Below are 25139 nucleotides of genomic sequence, written 5' to 3' on the forward strand. Positions count from 1 at the left end.
TGCCTCCCTGAAACCTGAGAGGTTGTTATCCAGATAATGCTAGTATTCCGTGTTAGTTTTCATGTCAATTGTTTGACATAGTTCAGTTTAGCAAAATGTATTGAGGACCTTCTAGGAGCCAAGAACTGCATTAAATAGTGGGAATGCCAGGTGACAGAGACAGGTTCACCAGAATCTACTAAAATGACAACTGTTATTTCTTCCATTGTTGCAGTTTTCCAGTATCCACTGGTAAGTAGAACTGGGCAGAAAAAGTTCTTCAAGTTTGAGAAAATAGATGAAAACAAAGTATATTTCCGGTATTTAATAAGGGGTATTAATATCTTCTTAGGGTAGTGTCAGTTACTCTTCTGTGTGTGGGTCTGCTGGTGACATCAGTGTCCCACTAATCAAATTCTAAATGAAACACATTTGTGATACGTGGATTAATTGAGCCCTCATTTTTGCCTATTGTTGCACTTATTGTACCTTGTATTTTATAATGGCTTAAACAGTTGCTCGTATGAAACTAGAAACTGGCTATACCATGTCTTGATGACATATCGCAATACCCTTGTCAAGTTACTTCATCCATTGTGGCATTTACAACTAAGGAAATTCTCCAGAGTTTAGAAATATACAGGATACTTCTGCCTACAGGATGTTGAACAAACTTTGTCTAAAACATTTGAAATCGTAGTAGAAAAATAGTCCCAGGATAGCAAAATCAGTCAAGCAGATTTTCGTTTGAGCTGAAGCAGAAAGCTTTTTAAACAAGAGAGAAATAGTCTAATCATTACTCTGGTCTGTTATGTATGAAATCCCAGAAGGGACTGCTTTTTCTCCTTTGGAGCCCAGCTTTTGGCCAGGGTCCTGTGACACACAGTGGGAATTCACTTCCTATCAGGAAACGCTGTTTTTCAATGTATTATCTTGTTGAGACAACCACAGTGGACAATAGGCTATTAATGTATTAGAACAACAAGTGTCATAACTAAGCCAATATTTGCTTTGTTTTGAGTGTTACCCTAAAAAAAAAAACTTTGGCCAGGCTTCAGAATATGTTTGACCGTCAGTAACTGCTGGGTACAAAAGCCATGACAGTTAAAAAGAACAAAGAAGAAAAAAGTGCTTTAATAACGGAGGTGAACTTTTGCAGGTTTACTCTGCGCACTTCCTATCGGCAGAGAGAGAAGAATAAATTATTTCAGCTATGTTTTTGAGGGTATGAAAAATGTCCATTTAAAAGCCTGTTTTGAATTTTGGAAGCCATACCAAGAAACTGGTATAAAGAAAAAAGCCTCCAACTCAAGTTCTCTCACAAAATATCAAGCCTTCAAAAGCTGTTACTTTTATAATGAATGATTAAGAAGAAAACTCCATTCAGGGGGTGGTGAGTTAGTATCAAGACACTACTATAATTATGTGATAAGACTACAATAAAATTTCAGATTTAGAAGGTTGGCTGGAGGTCATCTGTTTCAAACCGCCTCACTTTATACATCATGAAATTCAGACCTTACCTCCGCACTGAAACCTTCCCTTACTGTCTTGATCCAGAATTCTGTTTATCAGCAGTCCTCAACAACTCTTAGATATCTTATTTACTTTTGTATTTTTCCAAAACAGTTTAATTAAAAAAAGGTGACGAATCAGAAAAAATTACGGGGTGGGGAACCCAAAAGAGCATACCATGTGAATCCATTGGCTCAGTCACAAAGAAATACCATCATCAAAAAAGATATTTAATACAAGTTTTATACAAAGAAAATGTGGGAAAAAAAAAAACCTTCCATATGCTAAAAGCAATTATGCTTCACAAATAAGGCCAGCTAGGCTAGGTTTTTGTTTTTTGTTTTGTTTTTGTTTTTTTGACAATTGCAATTCACGTGTTCTTTCCTGTTTCCTTCTAGTACTCTCTTTTTTTAAAATTTCTTCTCTAATATGGGTAACTAGCAGGAAACAGTACAGTTCGCATCCTCTTATCGATATGGAAGAGAAAGGAAACAAGACTAAAATATACAACAGGATGTACTGAAATGATACCGTACAATTAATTTTTCTCATAGACACACATCACCTTTTTGCTTTGTTCACTGCTTCTTGTTTTACACAACATACAAAACGGTACTACAGCATACGCAGAGTAACACCACGGCAGTGTCCTGTTTCCCCTCAAATTGCCTTTGTTTCATGCTGACATAAAAACATAAAATGCCATCATACAAATACTACATACATGCTTCATCTCAACTCTTAGATATCTTATTTTTATTTATCTTTCCTTTGGCATTTGTCATAAACTTGCTTGTACCGTCAGTATCTTTCCATGTAGTCGACAGAGAATTTTGATTCTCAGTTAAACTAAAAAAGTCTTCAAGGGCAGGACCTATCTGTGCTTTATATCTCTTTATACTCTTTATCTAACAGCTGGATTAGTGGATAAGTAGTTTTTTTGGTTATATTAAGATGATATTTTGTAGCATTATTTGTATCTGGCCTCAGAACACAGTGGTTAAGTATAGGTTTTTTTAAATTGCTCTTTTTATACTTTCACATTTTTTTGTGATTACTTTTCACTCTGCTACAGACATTCCACACATTTCATTACCTCAGCCATCTTGGGTGCCTGGCCATTCGGATCAAACTGTGATACGCCCAGTTTTCAAGAGTTGCTCTAGATTCTCTGCCCTAGTTTACTGGAGAATGGGATATTATAAGTCAGTAGCCCTACTCACCTCACTCAGTTTAATAAACCCTTACTGAGTAAATGTAAGTGGACAGTGAAGAAAGGAAAAAGATGTTGGCCCAGTTACTGGATCAAACAGACATAAACAATTCAAAAGCAACACAGACTATGATAAAGTGCTTTGGGAATACTGAGGGGGAGTAGGGAGGCTAATTCTGATGGAGGAGACTGAGGAAGCCATCATGGAAGGAGCTGGTTTTCTAATAGACCGCAAGGTGTAGATTAAGATTTGACTGGATGGAGATGAGCAGGGAAAACTTTCCAAGTGTGTGAGAAATAATGTGATCAGAGCATCAGTTAGGGAAATGGCTTTTGTTTGGGAGAGTCATCATTTTCCTCTAAATCTGTGAGGGATCCTAAAGCTTTTTCCATCCTGTTTTCAGAGCCTGAATTTTAGAAACCCCAAGCCAGATTCTGAATAATTTCTTTTTTATAGATGGGACTCCAGGATGCTTTAAAAAAAAAAAAAAAGCAAAACTTGAGGGAATGACTAAGAAAATGGTATGCTTGGAAAATTATGGTAGGTAACTTTGTGTTACTCAGATGTAACCGTGAACCCAAAGGATTGTAGTATCCGTATTACCTTTTAGATGTTTAGAATAATACTTTACAACTTTATGGAAAACCATTCCCTGACAGTAGAGATAAAAAGTAGACAAAGTATTTACAAACTCTGGAGAGCTACTTTAAGTTACTAAGCGCCATGAAGATTGCTTTTTATTTGACAGTAGGCTTTAAATCCAGCTAAATAGGCTCTATAGAACTAAACTGTGAGTCTAGTCTTTGTGAGCATCAGAAAAACAAGAATCCTACTCCAAGCTTGAATGTAAATTATAGCGAGCAATTTAAGTAGACCCTTCAGGCATGTATGAGTGGGCACAAAAAGCTGAGTCTTAAAATATATTCTCCCTAGTGAATTACTTGGAAAGTTTAAAAAAGAAGTGTTCTCATTATCTAAAAAAAGGTATAAATGACTCTAAATTCTTATGAAAGCACACACCAAGAAAGTCTGTTTTGTGTGTTTTTAACCCTGGATACATACCTACAAACCCCTTAAACTCAAGAAACTGGTGCTTGAGGCACTAGGTGATTTTTCTTTTTCATGAAAGTTAACATTTAATGTACAGTAGCTTTTAAAATTGACAAGAGTCAGACACGACTGAAGCGACTTTTAAAATTAGTTTATTGCCAGAACCTTTAGTTAAAATAATTTTTAAAATGTCGTTCATATTTAAATCTTCTCTTACATTGAGAGATCGTGTGATCAGCATTCTTTATATCATGTGCTGCTCTAGATAAGGTGAAAAAATCTTGAGTCAGATAAATTGAGGGACTTGGGCAAGTCACAGTCTCTCCTGGGACCTGTTTCTTCTTATGGAGAACATGAGGGGGTAGTACTTTTGTAATAATACTCTTAACACCTTTAAATTCTAGAGATGCTCTTCTTTTGGTTGTAATTAGATAATGTTAGGGAAAGCAGTATTTATTTCTTGGAGGAGTTGTCATTTAGATTTATAAATGCTGGTTGTTTCTCTGTTATCCTTACAGAGGTATTTTTCAGCCTCTTGTTTTTAATAAGCTTGCCTCCATAAATTAAAGATGTTGTTTTAAGGTTTTCTCTTTTCCCCTGAATTTGGCATTAGATTTTTTAGACCTTCTTTAACATTACTTTTTAAACTTTTTATTAAGACTCTGTTTCCAGCTGTGAATCTCAATCTCTTTTTCTCTTCTATGAATTGTCATAAAATACCAAACTGTGTGCACACACATTTTCAGGATTCTTACTAATACTGACTAGGCTTACTTCTCAAGGCTGAGTCTTATTTTATACCAGGTCAGAGTCTAGACCTCTTTAAATGAACCTACAAGCCTATGTGGCAGTATATGTCTAACGCAGTTCTAGATGGAATAATGAAGCGCATGTAATCTAGACATTAGGATCCAGAGGGCTCCCCTCACCTCTTTCTAAAGCTCACAGTCACAGTTTTAGATTACACTTTGCAGAAGATAAAATTTAGTTAATTGACTGAGGGATTTTACTTGTTTATTATTGACTTGATAATCAAATCCCTGAGAGTCACACTCTATACTTCATGCTTTTACATTCTGGTAAATTTGAGTGTAAGAAAATACAATCTATGAAAATATATATCTTATCAAAGAGTTCACACTAGAGGTGGGGACTTGGATTTGGAGCTGAGTAGATAGAGGAGGAGTTGGAAACATGTACCAAAGGAGCTTAACCAGGTATAAATTTGAAATGACTCAAAATCTGAAAACCCTGAAGTTTAGTGATGGGGACAGGTATAGTAGAAGGTCAAGATGCAACATAGTGTAGGTTCTGGAGCCCATATGCTTGAATTCATATCATAGCTACATGCACATTGGTGTGTGATCTTGGACATGTAACTTCAATATGCTGTTTCTTTGTTTGTAAACTGAGTGTGGTAATAGCACCTGCCTGCCTAAGGTTATTACGAGGATTAAATGAGTTAAAACATGCCACATTCTTAAAACAATGTTAGGTAATACAAGATGCTAGCCATTACCTCTCTCCTCATAAAAACATTCAAAAATTGTGTTTTTAAAAATTCTGGTGTGATTTGTTTAATGGGAAAATGCAAAAGCTAAATTACTAAGAAGGATGGTGTTAGTAACAGAGTTGGAATGGCTGAATGCTTGACAAAGATTTGGAATCCAGGCAAGACCCTTGAGGATAGGACAGATTCCTCACAACAGGCAGTCGGAAAAAGCCCAGGTGTAAGATTGTTGGTGTAAGGGAGGTTGGACAGTAGGTTTCAAACCCTGGCCTGTAGGCAGAGCATAGGAACAGGGTGATTTGGAAAGGGTGGCCATTGGTAGAAGTCTGGATGGGAATTAAATCCGGGGAAGTCTGCATGGCATCAGCAGTCCCCTGCTAAAAGTCAAGATTTGTGCTATTAGGTTACCTCAGGGAACAGTAGAAACTGATAGAAGGGTCTAAGACTAAAATCTGGGAAAGAGGGTCGAATACTTTTGAAAGTATTTTGGAGTTACCTGATAGAAAAGCAAGAAAGGGATTCCCTGGTGGTTCAAATGGTAAAGGATCTGCCAGCAATGCAGGTAAACCCAGGTTCAGTCCCTGGGTCAGGAAGATCCCTTGGAGAAGAGAATGGCAAGCCACTCCAGTATTCTTGCCTGGAGAATTCCATGGACAGAGGAGCCTGGCGGGCTACAGTCTATGGGGAGGCAAAGAGTTGGACCCAGCTGAACAACTAACACTTTCATTTTCGAGTGAGTGGAATGGCTAGGAGAGAACAGAGTTTGATTATTAATAATCATCAGATAAAAGTGTTGCTAAAGTGAAAGTCAAACATCAAGAGTGGGAGCAGCAGCAGCAGGTCTGACCTGATGCTGAGCTGCTCAACTAGTTTCTTAAGGTTTCTTGTAATCCTGTGGGCCCCCAGAGCCTGGCATGAGGCTGAATCTGCAGGTTAGGGTTTAGTGATCCCTGTTGTGGGGAGAAGGGCAGAAATGCAGCTTGTATGTACACATGACAGGAAACCTGATAAAAGTGAGTGAGTGCCTTTTTAAATTCACTCTTGCTTAATGAAAAGACATTCCATCAGACTGAAATGTTTTATAACTTGATAACTGCCTTAACTGTTTCAGCTGTGATGGAACCAGTAGAGCCCACTGCATCTTTCACTTGTGGTTGATGTTCATTGTGCATCTTCCTGAAGTTTTACAAAGAAATTTCTGTTCAGAATCTGATATAACAGGAACGTTCTTATCTTTTTGCTTCAGATTTTCTTGGGATCGGTGTCTCTCGGTCTAACATTGTGATAGTTTGCGAACATCACGCCATCGTGGAAGACATTTATGTTGCATTGCCCTTACTTATACCAAATGATGTCATTTGGCTTGCTATTTTGATTTCTGTCATTCCTAAAGAGCTGGCTTTGATTTTGCAAAGGTGTGCTATCCTCTCCCACTGTTGTGATGGTAAAATGCTTCCTAAAATAGCTGTTACTGGGATGGAAATTCCATTGGAACAGTATGTATGTTAGTTTCCTAGGGCTACCATAACAAAGTACCACAAAATGAGTAGCTGAAAACAAGAGAAATTTATTCTCATACAGTTCTTGAGCCCTGAAGTCCAAAATTAGGGTGTCAGCAGGGTTGGTTTCTTTCGGTGGCTCTGAGGGAAGATCCGTTTTGTGTCTCTCGTCTAGCCTTTGGTAGCTGCTGGCAGTCCTTGGGGTTCCTAGGTTTGTGGCTGCCTCAGTTCAGTCTGCGCCTCCATCGTCACATGGCTTTTTCCCTTGTGTGTCTTTGTGTCCACATCTCAGTGTTTTCTTATAAAGACACTAATCTTTATGACCTCATTTTAATTTGATTACAAATTAAGACCTTATTTTCAAATAAAGTCACAGTCTTAGGTAATGATATGAATTTTAGGGGATACTATTCAACCCAGTACAGTATGTAGTAAAAAATTTTAGATTTAAAGCATAATTCATTTGAAAATAATAGTCCACAAAAATAGATATAAAAATTTTTTTTAATTTTTTGTGGTTGATAAACATCTCTTTTCATGGACTTCCACTTAAAACCATTATCAGAGTTCTGAATGACAGGTTATGACCAGTATTTTTGGAAATGATTTTCAAGTAGTTTGTATGTATGTGTGTTCAGTCACTCCAGTCTTGTTTGACTCTTTGCGACCTCATGGACTGCAGCTCACCAGGCTCCCCTGTCCATGGGATTTCCCAGGCAAGAATACTGCTGTGGGTTTCCTCCTCCAGGGGAATCTTCTTGACCCAGGGATTGAACCCGATCGAACCGAATGCATCTCCTGCATTGGCAGGTGGGTTCCTTACCACTGAGCCACCTGGGAAGCCCCACTATTACCTGTGCTTAATAAATTACATTTTCCTGACTCAGTCTTGGACTTTGCATAGAAAGAAAACAGATGAGGTTGTGATGATCTTGAAATCCTACTTACCATCCAAAATCTGGTGGGAGGAACTTCTTCAAATCAGATTTCTTTGCAGGAACTATGTATTGAGTTACCTACAGCTTTTGGATTGACTTTTTACAGCTGTATTTTATAATTTATAATCATAAAATCCAGAAATGAGATACCTGAAATAGTAGAACAAAATGAATTCTTGGAACTAACTCATACCTTGGGTTCTTTAACATTTTCTGTGTATTTTCCTTTCAATTTTTAAAATAAGAAACTTTGCCTCATACTTTCTGTATCAGCCTTCCTCCTATCTTTGCTGGTCACAATGATGACATTAGGAGTGAACATTAGAAGCACCATCTACAGTAACAACTCAGTTTTCTAGATCAGCCTTTTGGGTGAATGTTTTATTTTGCAAATTCAACTTGTTTTTAATACTGTAATGAACTTTTGTAGGACCATTTGCATTTCTTCAGAATGAGGAGCTAGAATTTCTTGAGTTCAGAATTTTTTTAAAAAAAAAAGGTATATATAAGGTTGGAATTTGAGGGAGTTAAGTTTTATATATAACTTGTATTCTGATACTCACTTTGGAAAATTTTTCCTGAGGTTTCAGAGGAGATATGCAAAAATAGGTAAGAGTGAATTTTCCTCAAACATTCCTCTCAAGAAAATGTCAAAAGTGGCAACTTTAAATTTTTCAAGCTCAGTGCTGCACGAATAAATTTTTTTTTAAAGCTTTTTTCCAGGACTAAATAGTAGAGCCAAAGGTTTAAGGTATCTCCAGAAACTGAGAGCAGTGCCTCTTTCTTTAAAAATCATAATCTCCAGTGATTCCACTTTTTAAAACCTCTCATTTATCATGAGCTGTCAGGTTTTGGATAGTTTCCTGGATCTCACTTTAAAAATTTTCACTGATACCAGGGGACTTAATAACAGAAACTAAATGTCTTAGAGGCACATTTGAGTAATCAATCCACTAGTCTCTGTCAACTTTCTCTTAGGGAAAAAAAAAAAATCTACCTTTTAGTTTTTTCCTAACCATTTCCAAATACACTTCATGTTGAAGACAAATGATGATTGAAGGGATAGATACAAAACGTTCATCATATTTTGTAGAAAGGAGGGTATAGGCACCGAGGCCATGTGTTTTTGAATTCTGTAAGATACTTGAGAGAGTTCCTCTCTCTCTGGTTGTTTTACTCATCATTTTACAGGAATATATATATATATATATATTTTTTTTTAATCAGTTTTATATTTGTTTTTTCAAATGATTCATGTTGGGAGCAATTTGAGCTAAGCCTAAAAAGTGATTTAAGTTTAGGCTTCAAGAAATTACACTTCTTTTGAACTTTTGGTTCATGTCTTCAAGTTTGTAACTCTGTCCCTTGCATGCCCATTAGAACTGGTCAATTTGACCTATTTATAATGAGGTTTTTTTCAGTTTAGTGATGAACATTTTTTCTAGTCCTAGCAATGTCTAAGCAAGTGACTTTCTCTCTTTTCCACAGCCCCTACTCTAAATACAGACGACCAGGTCACTGTTCCTTGAAACAGGTAATGTTAATCAATGAAATATTCTTCATCAACTGTTAATACCTTAGTGAGAAAGAAAGTAGATTCATTTTGTTTGTCCAACAGTGAATGTCTTTAGTCTTTGAATCACCCTGCTCAGTGTAACCCAGCAAGGACCTACTTGAACAACATGTATTATGGTTATATAGAACTACTACTGTGTTCCAGTTATTCAAACACAGGATGTATGTTTCATGTTTGCTAAAATAGTTTATCTTAATTAGAAGTATTACATTTATTTATAAAACAGTTTGAAGCCAAAACACTCCCATAGCTGTGCTCTCCAATTGATACCTTTCTTTTGTTGTTTTTTTTTTAATGTATGCTGAGCCAACTGTCAGTTTTCATTAAGTACAAGACCCTTAGAAACATGAAGGGTTGTTGTTACTGTTATTAGTTTGTTTTATTATTGTTGGCATTGTTTTCCTTGACTTTAAGATAGATTTTTTTAAATTGACGCAGTTAATTTACAATGCTAATTTCAGGTATGCAGCATAGTGATTCCCTATTTTTACAGATTATACTTCACTAAAAGTTATTATAAGATATGACTAAAATTTCCTGTGCTGTACAATATATCCTTGTTGTTTGTCTGTTTTATACACAGTAGATTGTCATCTCTTAACTCCACGCCCCTGATTTGCTCCCCTCCTCCTCTCTCCCTCTTTGGTAACCACTGGTGTGTTTTCTACGTGTATGAGTCTGTCTGTTTTGCATGTACTTTTTTCTTTAGGTTGCATGTATAAGTGATGTTGTACAATAGTTGTCTTTCTCTGACTTATTTCACTAAGCATGATATTCTCTAGATCCATCCATATTGCTGCAAATGGTAGAATTATTTTTTTTCTCGTGCCTGAGTAATATTTCATTGTATATATATGCACCACATCTTCTTTATTCATTTGTCTGGCACTTGGGTTGCTTCTGAATCTTGTGTGTATAAATAGTGCTGCTTTGTGAACATTGGAGTGCATGTATCTTTTCAATTAGTGTTTTGTTTTTTCTGGATATATACCCAGAATTGGAATTGCTGGATCATATGGTATTCTGTTTTAGTTTTTTGAGTTAAGTTGAATTTTTAACTCAGGCTCAAATCAATAGTATCTTTTGCTGATCACCTGTAGATTCCTAGACTTTTGTGTTGAAGCTTAAGAGTTTATGAAAGTGAAAAGTGAAAGTGAAGTCGCTCAGTCATGTCCAACTCTTTGCGACCCCGTGGACTGTAGCCTACCAGGCTTCTCTGTCCATGGGATTCTCCAGGCAAGAATACTGGAGTGGGTTACCATTTCCTTCTCCAGGGGATCTTCCCAACCCAGGGATCGAACCCAGGTCTCTCACATTGGAGGCAGACACTTTAACATCTGAGCCATTAGAGTTTATAGTTTTATATTAAAGGTATACTCAACAGCTCGATGAATGTGAATCTGAGTGAACTCCGGGAGTTGGTGATGGACAGGGAGGCCTGGCATGCTGCGATTCATGGGGTCGCAAAGAGTCGGACACGACTGAGCAACTGAACTGATACTCAACAGAAGTAAGGTTTCCCAGGTGGCTCACTGATGAAGAATCCTCCTGCCAATGCAGGAGACACCAATTCAGTCCCTGGGTCAGGAAGATCCCCTGGAGAAGGGAATGGAAACCCACACCAGTATTCTTGCCTGGAAAACCCTGTGGACAGAGGAGCCTGGCAGGCTACAGTTCATGGAGTCTCAAAGGAGTTGGACACAACTTAGTGACTAAACAATAGCAATAGAAGTTATTTCAGAAGAACAGAAAAAGGATTCAGAAATTTAAGAATGATTTGGATCAATTTTAGGATTCTGGCAATAGGCCACAGAAAATTAAATTAAATTTATACCAGTTTGGTAGCCATACAAGACTTTTTTACTTTACTACTTTGAGAATATTTATCATTTTTGTTTTGAAGCTGAGTATTGTAATTCTAGAATATATTTTCAGGTGCCCAGTAAAGAAAGACAGTAATTAAGTTTGTAATAGCTGTATATACTTCTAGGAAATAAAGCCCTTTGAGCTGTTCCATCTTTTTTGGTTCACTGTTCCACACCTAATTAAGATCTATAACTGTGAGTTAATTCCTTGTTTGGTAGTCCAAGACAAATTGCTAAATCTCAGGGTTTTTTTTTTTTACTCTATACAATGAAATTACTGCCAACATAATTTTTTTCCGAGGGCGGATTTGTTTCATTATACATCAGATGAGATGGTTGGATGGCATCACTGACTCAATGGACATGAGTTTAAGTAAATTCTGGGAGTTGGTGATGGACAGGGAGGCCATGCTGCACTCCCTGGGATCGCAAAAAGTTGGACAGGACTGAGCGACTGAACTGAACTGAACACAGACCCTCAAATCTTTTTCAAGTGATGTTAAATTAACTTTAGAGATACAAATGTAAACCTGAACATAAGTTATTGTTAACCCAGGGCGCAGTCGATGTCATTCTGATAATTCTAATTAAGACATAACAGTTGTCTGCTAGGTAACAGTTACAACTTCCAAAATACTAATCATTGCCCAGGTGGTGGAGTTTTCATACAGACTTGAGCCAGTTTAAGGACCTTACCCCGCATGTATTAATTAGTTCTTTCTTTGAAAATCAAAATTGTATGGAATGTTCTGTGATATTTTATGATACTACTCATCTTTGCCTATCTTATTAAATTTTTTGGTCTGCCCATCTCCTAATACTCCTTGTTCTTATGTATCTTATTTATCTGGGTTGCTGAGAACTGATAGAAAAGAAGGCCAACTAATGAGGAAGCAATATTGTGTTGCAAAAGAGCTAGGAGAACTTAGATCACCCTGATGGTGTTAAGTGTATAATCTTGGGCATTTCTCTGAATGAAGACCTCTTTCATTAGTTATCTAATCTAGAAAACTAGAGATTTGGACTGGCTGTTCTCTTAATTTTTCCTTCAAAGCCTGTAAAGAATTAAAGTGAAAAAGATCCTTAATTTCCTAGTAATACGTTAGTGATACTTCTTAATTTTTAAAAGTCTAGTTACTTAAAGAAAATGTGTTAGGTCGTTTCAGTCATGCAGAGCACCACTGTGCAGCTACCCCATTTGTGCATCTGCTTTCCTGTGCATGCTAGACAGGCAATCATAACATTAAGTCTATTTACAAGCACTAGGATTTTTAGGCTTTCCTTATAGCCTATTCCTCTCAGTCAATACTATTTATAAAATACTTGTGTATGGTGGGCCTTGTTTTTTTCTTATATTTCATTTGAGGCATAAATTTTGACAACGGGGCTATCTGTGAGTGATATGGTAATACTAATAAATTAGTATTACTAATGTTAGTATAATTTTATAGCAATATCTGATACTTCCCGCACTATAGCTTTAGAAAAATTGCTCATCACTTCTGCATGTAGTTTCCTCTTATCAATAAAATGTGTTCCTTGATTCTAGTCTGAAATACTCCAAGAGAGCTCTCAGAATCAGTAGCCATTATAGCAATAAGATCACAATGCTTCATGGGCTAATTAAATCTTCTTCCATTTGGGCATTTAGAAAGTGCCATCTATTACTCAGTGCCACTCAATAGCTTTTTTTTTTTTCTTGGCTTTTATCTACTTCTAGTTCAGTTTTCCATATCTATCAATTTCCATGTCATTTGTGTATAAAATTTTGGCTAGCAGTGAAAGTAGTTCATGTATTTTACAGTGTAAAATGAATAAAAACTTCACTGGTGGATCTGATGTGGCTTGTCATAGTTTATGCAAAGTCTTAAGTTGTTTTCTAGAACTTTAAATACGTTCACAATTTTATAGTAACTTTCATCAAGAAAAACTAAATAAACCAGCATTTGTTATTGTTGTTGTTAACCAAATATGCTGCTTTGAAGTCTTGGCATATATTTGATTGTTTTAAATACAAAACAATGGGCCTGGTACTTGAAAAGTACACCCATCTTTTTGCTTATATTCTGGAGAAAGCTGTTAAAAGCACCAAGAATTTCAAGTTTGGAAAGACTTTTCATAAGTAATAACTTTTCATAGTATTGTTTTTACTGTTCCCAGCCTAGAAGTAACACAAACCAGATTGATTTGGAAGGAGTTGTGATATAGTAAAATAATTCAGTTCAGCCGCTGCTGTGGAGTACTCTGTCCTTGTGGGGACTACAAACATAAGCAAAGAGATCTCAAAAAGTGAAGTGGAAGTAGCTGTGAGTCAAGAAAAAATGAAGGAAAAAAACCCCTGTTAAATAACAGGGACAATAATTTCTAAGTGTTCAAATGCAGGAAAATTTAGTTATCCCTCAAAGCACTAGTATCTCATTTCCATAATCTGCCATAAATATTATTGTTTAAAAAAATCAAGGAATCACTTCTTATTCCCTTCCATCTCTCTAGCACATATTCATCCCCCATCTCCCTCCCTCCTCTCTCTCACACACACTCTTTTCCTTTCTATTTCTGATCCAACCATGACTTAGAGTGCCTAGGGCAGTGTTTTTCAAACTGTAGATTACAGCTTAATAGTAGATCATGAGTAAATTTGACCAGCATTTTTTTAAAGGAAGAGATTAAGATAGAAAATATCAGAATATACCACATAGTAAGGGAAAGTATTAGCATCATGTCCTGAATTTGTTTCAGTTATACATCTCATGTATTTGTATGTGATTACAATATAAAATATATTTCTTATTGTAGATTGCCATTTTTTAAAAGTTCAAAAGCCATCATTCCAAAATGTTTCATCTAATTGTGTCTTGAACCTACTGTTCTTTCAACATACACACTAGATAGTTACTGCATAAATATTTGGATGAGATTTTTAAAGCTAGAACTTTATGTTTGATATCTTGTTTCTAATCTGCATATCCAGAGGAAAACCCATAGTGTTAAGTTTTATAATATTTTTTAAAATCTGTTTTCTGCCTCATTTTCAATTCAAAGAACATTGTTGAAAGACTGTTTTTCCCGCCAGTGGAGTTCAAACTGGTTTGTGCTGTCATATTGTTCTGAGGCGGTAGAAAACATGACTGTGTAATAGGATTGGTTAATCTTAAAGAGAAGGAGTCCTAGAACTGAGTTGTTTTGAATATCACCCAGTAGCAGAAATCTTTATGCTTAGAATTAGTTGTTCAGGGTTAACAGAAACTAGAATCTACTGCTTACTTCCCTTTAAACATGCTTCCTTAGGGCTCCATATGGTGAAGATGCTGACTCTCTTCTAAGCCATGGCAATTCTGGTATTAATATTTTTTCTTCTGGGACCTGAGTAAAATCTTTTCAACCCCTCAGTGCCACTGAATAGTGGCTTGAATTAGCATTTGAAAAGAAACTACTAGTTACCCCTGCCTGAATCTGACTTGTGATTAAGACTGTGGGCGTTAATCTTCTCCAATCAACAAACAGACATCCTGGAATGTGAAGTCAAGTGCCTTAGGAAGCATCACATAGAACAAATCTAGTGGAGGTGATGGCATTCCAGTTGAGCTATTTCAAATCCTAAAAGATGATGCTGTGAAAGTGCTGCACTCAATATGCCAGCAAATTTGGAAAACTCAGCAGTGGCCACAGGACTAGAAAAGGTCAGTTTTCATTCCAATCCCAAAGAAAGGCAATGCCAAAGAATACTCGAACTACTGCACAATTGCACTCATCTCACACACTAGCAAAGTAATGCTCAAAATTCTCCAAGCCAGGCTTCAACAGTATATGAACTGTGAACTTCCAGATGTTCAAGCTGGTTTTAGAAAAGGCAGAGGAACCAGAGATCAAATTGCCAACATCTGTTGGATCATCAAAACAGCAATAGAGTTCCAGAAAAACATCTGCATTATTGACTATGCCAAAGCCTTTGACTGTGTGGATCACAACAAACTCTGGAAAATTCTGAAAGAGATGGGGATACCAGACCACCTGACCTGCCTCCTGAAAAATCTATATGCAAGTCAAGAAACAACAGTTAAAACTGGACATGGAACAGACTGGTTCCAAATCCAGAAAAGAATATATCAATGCTGTATATTGTCACTCTGCTTATTTAACTTATATGCAGAGTACATCATGAGAAGTCCTGGACTGGATGAAGCACAAGCTGGAATCAAGATTGCCAGGAGAAATAACCTCAGATATGCAGATGACACCACCCTTATGGCAGAAAGTAAAAAAGAGCTAAAGAGCCTCTTGATGAAAGTGAAAGAGGAGAGTGAAAAAGTTGGCTTAAAGCTCAACATTCAGAAAACGAAGATCATGGCATCTGGTTCCATCACTTCATGGCAAATAAATAGGGAAACAGTGAAAACAGTGACAGACTATTTTTTGGAGCTCCAGAATCACCACAGATGGTGACTGCAGCCATGAAATTAAAAGACGCTTACTCCTTGGAACAAAAGTTATAACCAACCTAGACAGCTTCTTAAAAAGCAGAGACATTACTTTGCCAACAAAGGTCCTAGTCAAGGCTATGGCTTTTCCAATAGTCATGTACAGATGTGAGAGTTGGACTATAAAGAAAGCTGACGCTGAAGAATTAATGCTTTTGAACTGTGGTGTTGGAGAAGACTCTTGAGAGTCCCTTGTACTGCAAGGAGATCCAACCAGTCCATCCTGAAGGAAATCAGTCCTGAATATTCATTGGAAGGACTGATGCTGAAGCTAAAACTCCAATACTTTGGCCACCTGATGCGAAAAACAAACTCATCTGAAAAGACTCTGATGCTGGGAAAGATTGAAGGTGGGAGAAGGAGACTACCAAGGATGAGATGGTTGGGTGGCATCACCAACTCAATGGACTTGAGTTTGAGTAAACTCCAGGAGTTGATGATGGACAAGGAAGCCTGGCATGCTGCAGTCCATAGGATCGCAAAGAGTTGGACACAACTGAGCGACTGAACTGAATCAACAAAGTAGATTTAAATCCCTGATCTACCACTTGCTAGCTCTTGGACCTGAAATGAGCTACTTCTCAATGATTTTATTTCTCATAGAAAACAATAATATTAAATTGATCTGACCACAGCAAGATTTTTTACATTTCCTTAACAGAACCAACAGTTGAGTCAGTATTTCCACTTGCTATGTCCCCTGGTTTATAAAGACTAGTAGTGAAATCTGAACAGTATCCATTAAATGCTTTTTACAATATTTTATTTTCTGCCAGGGGCTTCATATTCTGACTGACCTTAATTTGAGTAAATTACTATGTGGCCAGATAATAAATTCCAAACTTACTCTAATCATCATGAGAAGTATTTTTCAGTGACCAGTTGATGCTAATGGAATGTATGCATTTTTATTCATATTCAGTTTAGTTGTATTGACAGAACTGCTTTAAAAATACATTCTGGTACGGAAAATATCCAAAAAGTGACTACAATGTAAGGTTTATTCTGCTGTAGAGTTGATTACATTTTTACGTGGAATAGAAACTAGCAATTTGACTTTTTCCATCATTATGGAATGGCCTTTTTAAACTTAAATTTTCAAAGTTTGAGATAATCATAGATTCACATGCAATTATAAGAATTAATACAGAGACCCTGTGTACCCTTCATCTTGAAGTAGTATTAATTGCTCAGTCATGTCCAACTCTGGGCTCCTCTGTCCACGGAATTCTCCAGGCAGTAATACTGCAGTGGGTAGACATTCCCTTTTCCAGGGGATCTTCCTGACCCAGGGATTGAATGCAGGATTTCCTGCATTGCAGGCAGATTCTTTACCTTCTGAGCCAATGGAAGCCCCACCCTTCATTTACTTTCCCTCAATGGTGACATCTTATAAAACCATAGTGTAATATCACAGTCAGGATATTGACATTGTGGTAATCTACTCGTCTTATTCAGATTTTCAGTTTTGCTTGTAAATCTTTTGTATGTGTGTTTGTGAGTTTAGTTCTGTGCAGTATTATCTCATGTGTATGTTCATGTATCCACCACCATAGTCAGGACAGAAAAGAGTTCCATCACCACAAAGATCTCTCCTTTTATAACCCTGCATGCCTTCCTTCCTCCTCTGTACTCCTCTCTGCCTCCAGAGCATACACCTTCCCCACTCCTGGCGACCACGAATCTATCCCCCACTCCTATAATTTTGTCATTCAAAGAATATTATATAAATGAAATCATGCTGTATGTAATCTTTTGGAATTGGCTTTTTTTTTAGCTCAATTGTGATTCACTAGAGATTTATTCAGGCTATTATGTGTATCAGTAATTCATTCCATTTTATTAACGTGTGTAATATTTTCTAGTATGAATATACCACATGTTTCATCATTTACATGTTGAAGGATATCTAGATTATTTCTAGTCTTTGATTGTTACACAACTAAAACTACTGTGAACATTTGTATACAGATTGTGACATTGTGTGAACTTATGTTCTCCTTTTTTTTAAAAAATTAAATGACCAGGAGATCAATTGTTGAATCATTTTTTAGTTGCATGTTCTGTTTTTTAAAACGTCAAACATTTGCTGAAATTGCTTACCATTTTATGTTCCCACTAGCAGGGTGCAAGGGATCCAGTTTCCCTGTACCCTCCCCAGCATTTAAGATTATCATTATTTTTTGTTTGTTTTAGCCTTTCTGGGACCAGGACCTGTATAGTAATACCTTGTGATTTTAATTTGTGTTTCCCTAATAACTACTGGCTTTTCAGGTGGCTCAGTGGTAAAGAGTCTGCCTGCCAATGTAGGAGACACGGGTTCAGTCCGTGAGTCTGGAAGGTCCCCTGGAGAAGGAAATGGCAACCCACTCTGGTATTATTGCCTGAGAAATCCCACAACAGAAGAGCCTGGCAGGCTGCAGTCCATGGGGTCGCAGAAGAGTTGGACATGACTGAGCACACATATCCCACTCAGTCCTTTATGTGGTCAACTACCAATAATAACTGATGATGTTAAACATCTTTTCATGTGCTTTTCTACCACGTGTCCTTTTCAGTGTCTTTTTTCCCATTTTCTAATTGTTTGATTTCTTTTTACTTCTGAGTTTTGAGAGTTTGTTATATATTATACATTCTAGTCCTTTGTCAGATGTGTGGTTTGCAAATATTTTGTCATGGCCTATAGCTTTTCTTTTCATCTTCTTAACAGTGTCTTCTGCAGATAAATATTTAAAATTGAGGGGAAGCTCAATTTGTCAGTTTTCCTCTCATGGATCATGTTTTGGTGTCAAATCTGTGAACACTGCCTGGGCTTAGATCCTAAAGATTTTTTTCCTAAATGATTTATAGTTTCTGTTTTGAGTTAATTTTTTATCATGGTAAAATATATATAACATAAAATCTTCCATTCAAAGTGTATAATTCAGTGGCACTAAGTACATTCGTAATACTGTACAGCCATCCCCACTATCTAGATCCAGAACTTTTTCATCATCTCAAACAGAAACCCAGTACCCATTAAGCAGTCACTCCCCATTTCTTCCCCGACTCCCACCCCTGCCAGTCATCAGTCTGCTTTCCGTACCATGAATTTGCCCATTCTGTATATTTCATATACAGAGAAGGCAATGGCACCCCACTCCAGTACTTTTGCCTGGAAAATCCCATGGACGGAGGAGCCTGGTGGGCTGCAGACCATGGGGTCGCTAAGAGTCGGACATGACTATAAGTGAAATTGTATAACGTGTGGTCTTTTGTGTCTGGCTTCTTTCACTTAGCTAATGTTTTTGAGGTTCATTCATATTGTAGATGTATCAATACTTCATTACTTTTATGGATAAATATTCCATTATGTGGCTACACTATAGTTATTGTTTATCCATTCATCAGTTGATGGACATTTGGAGTGTTTTCACCTTTTGGCTATTGTGAGTAATACAGCTTTGAACAGTTCATGCACAAGTTTTTATTTGAATACCTGTCTTCAGTTCTTTTGAGTAGATTCTTAGAAGTGAGTTAATTTTTTAATAAGGTATAAGACATAGGTTGCTCCTTGGAAGAAAAGCTATGACAAACCTAGACAGTATATTCAAAAGCAGAAACATAGAAAAAAGCAAAAAAAGCAGACACATTACTTTGCCCACAAAGGTCCGTACAGTCAAAGCTATGGTTTTTCTAGTAGTCAGGCATGGATGTGAGAGTTGGACCATAAAGAAGGCTGAACAACAAAGAATTGATGCTTTCAAACTGTGGTGCTGGAGAAGTCTCTTGAAAGTCCCTTGGATGGTAAGGAGATCAAACCAGTCAATCCTAAAGGAAATCAACCCTCAAATATTCACTGGAAGGACTGGTCCTGAAGCTGAAGCTCCAGTACTTTGGTCACCTCACTCCTAATGAGCGAGGAGCCGACTCATTAGAAAAGATCCTGATGCTGGGAAAGACTGAGGGCAAGAGGAGAAGAGGGCGACAGAGGATGAGATGGTTGAATGACATCACTGACTGAATGGACATGAGTTTCAACAAATTCAGGGAGATAGTGAAGGACAGAGAAGCCTGGTGTGCTGCAGTTCATGGGCTTGCAAAGAAGTCGGACAAGACTGAGCGACTGAACAACAAGACTCAGGTTGAGGTTTTCTTTTTCTTTTTCTTCCTTTGCCTATGGATGTACAGTTTCTTCACTGTTTTTTGAAAAGGCTGTCTTGCAAGGACCATTTTAAACAATTATTTTAAAGTTTTCGGAGAATCCCTATCCCTAGAGTTTCTGTATGTACACATTAATTTTGAAGAAAAGCAAAAGAATTTGTAATGCGAGCCTGTAAGAATAGTTTGGTGGGTTTTACTGGGGTTTTCTTTATATTTTTGAAAGTTTAGGCTTGGATATTTCTGTTACAGACAAAGAGATTGTATTTTCTATGAAAGAAACAGAAGTGATGAGGGAAAGATAAAACAAGTAAGCCATAAAGAGTTTTATCCCATGGATGACAGGAAGCCATTCAAGGTTCTAAGAAAGATAGACATAATCAGATCAAATTAAAAGATGGACTTTAAGAAAGATAACTCTTGGTAGAACGGAGTATAGGCTCTAGTCAGGCAAGATTGACATAAAGGTGTGGAAAAGTGTTCACACCCAGTTTGAGTGGACTCACCTGTATTTTCTGTGACATTTCTGACTCAGGAACTTGAAAAACAAATTGAGAAAAATCAGCTTCAGATTCATAACACTGGGGCCATTTTACACATGCTGCTTATAAATTGTTATGTGTTTTGTTGTTTGTTTTTTTTTTTTTAAGTTCAAGGACCTAAAATCTTACACCTAAAACTGGCTTGAGGAGAAAACTTTTATTTAAAGAAGACAACTTAACTGTTGTCTTTGAATGCCTATTATTATTGTTATTTTCCTTAGACTACTTTATTCCCCAGCTCCCAGTAAAGAATATTTTAACATGCGGTTACATGCGCTTGATTTCCTAGTCTTAGTGAAACCATTGAACTTTGTTACAAAATACTATGAGAAAACTTCTGGGTCAACTTTTTAGTGAAGGAGAATAGAGTATATGCATTAAGAGGTAATGATTACTAATGGGTTTGGGTGGACTCTGGGAGTTGGTGATGAACAGGGAGGCCTGGTGTGCTGCAGTTCATAGGGTCACAAAGAGTCGGACATGACTGAGCAACTGAACTGAACTGACTTCTACAAAGTTTTCACTGTGGAACCCTTTTTTTTCACTTCATACTGTGTACAAAGTGCTGAGAAATGGTGGGAATCACTTCTTTGCTTGCTTTATTAGTTTGTAAGTTTGCATTGCTTTCTAAGCAAGCATGAAATTCACCTGTTTCTTCAAGTCATGCAAGTTTTTATTATAAAAATAATCGATGTTAAATGGTTTAATTTATCTGTAGGAATGGTTTTTAACCAAATTTTTAAACAATTGCTTCTGTAAGATGCGCTGTTTATTCCATTGCTAACTTTATTCCCTGACACGTTGCTCTTTGCCTGGGCTTGTAGCCTCCTTAATGTGAAGAACATGTTATGTTCTCTAGGAAGCTTCCCCTTGTTCTGGGTAGAATCCTTTTCACTGGGTTATAGAAACCTCTGAACTACTCTCAGAGCTCTCAGAGGATTTGATTCAACAGTCCACCAATACCTCTGTAAGGCCTGGAACATAGTAGATGCTCAGTAGATGCTTGCTGAAGGAAAGAAGGACCTGACATATACTTATCTATAGCAGGTTATTTAACTGTGGCCTGTTTATCATTATTTCAGACTAATTTAGGTGTTCTCTCTAAGCATAGAAATCACTTAATTTTGTATTAATATGAGCAAAATTTATTAGGTTGAGTGAAAATTATTTAGTCTTTAACATTGGTATCATAATCTTCCAGAAAGGTATTTGGTGACACGTGTCCTGTGGGTAACTATAACTGAAATATAATTGACAGTACGTTGTATGTGTTTAAGGTGTACAGTGTGATGATTTGATACATGTATAGTGAAATACTTGCCATAATATGGTAAGTTAACAGCAGTCTTACCTCACATACTTACCTTGTTGTTGTTGCTGTTATGGTGAAAGCATTAAAGTTGTACTTTCATAGCAGTTTTTGAATATATTATCTGGTATTGTTAACTACAGTCATCCTCCTGTACCTTAGATCCCTGGAACTTATAACTGAATGTTTGTACTTTGTTTTTATGTACAACTGAGTGTTGTACTTTGACCTGTACTTCCCCATTTCCCCCGCCCCTCAGCCCCTGGCAACCACCATTCTACTCCGTGTAAGTCTGATGTTTTTCAATTCTTCCTGTAAGTGAGATCATATCATATTTGTCTTTATCTGACTTGTTTCACTTAGCATAAGGCCATAAAGGCCCATCCATGTTGTTGCAGGTGGCAGAATTGCCTTCTTTTTAATGGCTGAGTAATTTCATTGTGTGTGTGTGTGTGCGCGTCACATTTTCTCTGTCCATCCGTCTCTCTGGATGGACACTGAGGTTGTTTCCATGTCTTGGTTGTTGTATATGATGCTGAGAGCTTCTCTCTCTCTCTCTCTTTTTTTTTCTGACTTCTGTTTATTTCAGATAATCTTGTGGATCCTAGGTTTTTTCCAGGCTTGAACTAGCAGTTCTGTCCATAGTCTGTAAAATTGCAGATAATCAGTTGTTGCTTATGATTGGCTTAAAAATCTGTGTAAAGCTTTTACTGTTGAGCATCTAGGTATAGAAGAGCACCTGAATGACAAACTACTGCCCTTATTCTTTATTTCTATATCCTTCTTGTTAATTCCCAGTCCTTACTCCAAGGACATAAAACTTTGAGACTTCTTTTATTAAAAAGCTGTGGTAAATAATGAACTTTTTTAAAAAAAATTTATTTTGTTGAAGTATAGTTGATTTACAGTGTGTGTTAGTTTCTGCTGTTCAAAGTGGTTCAGTTATACATGTATATACATTCTTTTTCATATTCTTTCTCATTATGGTTCCTCATAGGATACTGTATATAGTTCCCTATGCTATACAGTAGCATCTTATTGTTTGTCCATCCTGCATATAATAGTTTGCACCTGCTAATCCCAAAGTCCTAATCCATCACTCCCCCACCCCTCTCCCCCTTGACAACCGCAAGTCTCTGAGCTTTTGAAGTTTTAAAAAGATCAGAGTGTTTTGAGTCATTTCTAATCTTATTTCCCCTTTTTGGTGTCATTTCCTTAATTTTGACAGATTCTGTATATTCTCAAGTTGCCTAATATTTAGAACTGAATGAAGACTAAAAGTCTCAAAATTTTAGCCCTCTTGTGTTTTATGATATGTTTCATTGTAAAGTGGACTAGGAGATGGAAACGTGGCTTTGAATATTGTCTGATACACAGTGGGATTTTTGGCAGGATATTTAATCCATGGAATCTCTAGATTACTAATCTCTATCTCATTGTGTAGTTACAAAGATGGAATAAGATAGAAAGCTATAAGAGCATAGTATAAACTATATAAAGTGTTAACACATATATAATATGTTCTTTTATTACTAAAATGAGTGGGTAGATGTATTTTCCTTTTTACCTCGCTCATTTAAAAATGCATTAATCAGAAGTTCTTTAAACTCTTAAGCTTTTACTTATCAGTGTTCCTATTATCAGTTTCTTAAGCCAGTGCTGGGACAACAAAATAAATCTACTACCACAGTTCCTTGCTTTTTGCTGTGTTTTTAGTAAAATTAGTTTATAAGCATCAGCAAATTCAGTTAGACACAGGCTTATTATCTAACTCTGTTCCTCCATTAGGCTGAATAGTGCTTTAGGGGTTGAGGAGTAGGTTAAAATCCAACTAAGGGCAACACTTATGGGATTTCTTTTTTAAAAAATGGCTATTCATAGTCAGTGACCTAGTGTGGTAAACTAGAGAATTGATTTCTTTGTTAATTGATGTCGCATTTATTGAGTACCCACTTAGTCTGTACTTGGCCCAGGCAGCATGACATTTACTAATATATGTGAGTGAGTTTGTTTCTCTAAAAACTTTCTCCTTGGAGTTTTTATCTGCCAGCTATAAACTATTTTAAGGAGTTCAAATGGCCTTGTTACAAACAGCTTCTAAGACAACTAAGTTCCAGAGATTGGTTAGACCTTTAGATTGCTGATAACTCAAGTGGGTATGAAAAAGTTTCTTGGAATAGATGCTCTGTGCACCACATTTTTGGATAATACCAAGCTGATGAAAAATACTATAGGTTAATGTCAATCTGATAACAGTGTAGCAAAATCTAATTTTTGGAAGAGTATAATATGGCTAGGGTCATTCCATTAGTAGTGCTGCTACTGATAAGTCACTTCAGTCGTGTCCGACTCTGTGTGACCCCATAGACAGCAGCCCACCAGGCTCCCCCGTCCCTGGGATTCTCCAGGCAAGAACACTGGAGTGGGTTGCCATTTCCTTCTCCAATGTATGAAACTGAAAAGTGAAAGTGAAGTCGCTCAGTCATGTCTGACTCTTAGCCACCCCATGGACTGCAGCCTACCAGGCTCCTCCATCCCTGGGATTTTCCAGGCAAGAGTACTGGAGTGGGGTGCCATTGCCTTCTCCGCCATTAGTAGTGAATGTTATATTAAAAAAAAAAAAAAACACCTATTTTTCCTGTGGAGAACACATATAATGAACGGATATCCATTCTTTAGTGTTTTCTTCCAATTTTTAAATTAATTAATTAGGATGTGGAAGACTCAATTATAGAAAAGCTTATTTTTTTAAATTTCTTTCACTGATATTAATAAATTGCTTTCTAGTAATCAGATCAGAATTTCATTAAAGCCGTATGATGTAAAGTGTTTTAACCATATTTCGTGAATTTGAGGGGTTGTATACTAAAACAATTCAGGTAGCTTGTAGAATGTTGTACATGGGATTGATGTTTTCAAGTAAAAGAAATCAGTTTTAGCATGTTTTGCAAAAATTTATTTTTAACAAAGTAAGTTTACATTTTCAGGACCAGAATTAATGCAAGAGTTTTTAATGTCTTACAGTGCATTTACTTGGGCTAAGTTGGGTCAGGGCAGCTTTAGAAATGAATTCTATCAGAGAAGACTTATTAGAGATAAGTATAGAAACCTCACTAGCTGTTAATTGTGTTCAGGAGATGAGATCAGGTATCTTTGGTCTTTATCAGGGATTCAGATCCCTAAGAAAAAGGTAGCCCTTGCCTTTTCCCTTCTGGATCTATCTAGAAACTGTTCTGCATTTAACTTCCCTTATTATGAAGTGATTCTTCTTCCAGATAATCAGTTAAATAAATACCATTTGTTATGAGAATGTTTTTTTCTGTTACCCAATCATTTGTATTGAACAGATTGCATTTGTTAGCACCTGCAGAGAAAATTGTGCTACACAAAACTGTCTTTACAATTTCTTTTTAAAAATTGTTTCCTTTTCTTTTTCCTTGTTGCACATTTTTGCACTTTCTATATTCAGTTCAAAAGAACAACTAGGTAAAGGGATAAACTATAATCAGTGGTGTCCTTTTCTC

At 36.7% G+C, this 25139-nt stretch overlaps 1 protein-coding gene across 24 annotated transcripts in view; it reads left to right on the forward strand.

Moving 5' to 3' along the window:
* Window positions 1–25139, forward strand: part of ADD3 (adducin 3) — a 129778-nt gene that overhangs the window by 74908 nt on the left and 29731 nt on the right. For 9 of the 24 annotated variants that reach the window (XM_069567057.1, XM_069567072.1, XM_069567056.1 and 6 more), the window contains one exon: window positions 9194–9239. The exons of 10 other annotated variants lie outside the window; for them this stretch is intronic. The gene's annotated coding sequence lies outside the window, so the exon portion shown is untranslated. Of the gene's footprint in view, window positions 1–7405; window positions 7578–9193; window positions 9240–21852; window positions 21930–25139 lie in introns of those variants that run through there. 5 more of the 24 variants (XM_069567064.1, XM_069567077.1, XM_069567058.1 and 2 more) reach the window with 4 other exon arrangements.

This window comes from Ovis canadensis, chromosome 22 (assembly GCF_042477335.2).
Source record: "Ovis canadensis isolate MfBH-ARS-UI-01 breed Bighorn chromosome 22, ARS-UI_OviCan_v2, whole genome shotgun sequence".
In the NCBI taxonomy this organism is placed as follows: domain Eukaryota; kingdom Metazoa; phylum Chordata; class Mammalia; order Artiodactyla; family Bovidae; genus Ovis; species Ovis canadensis.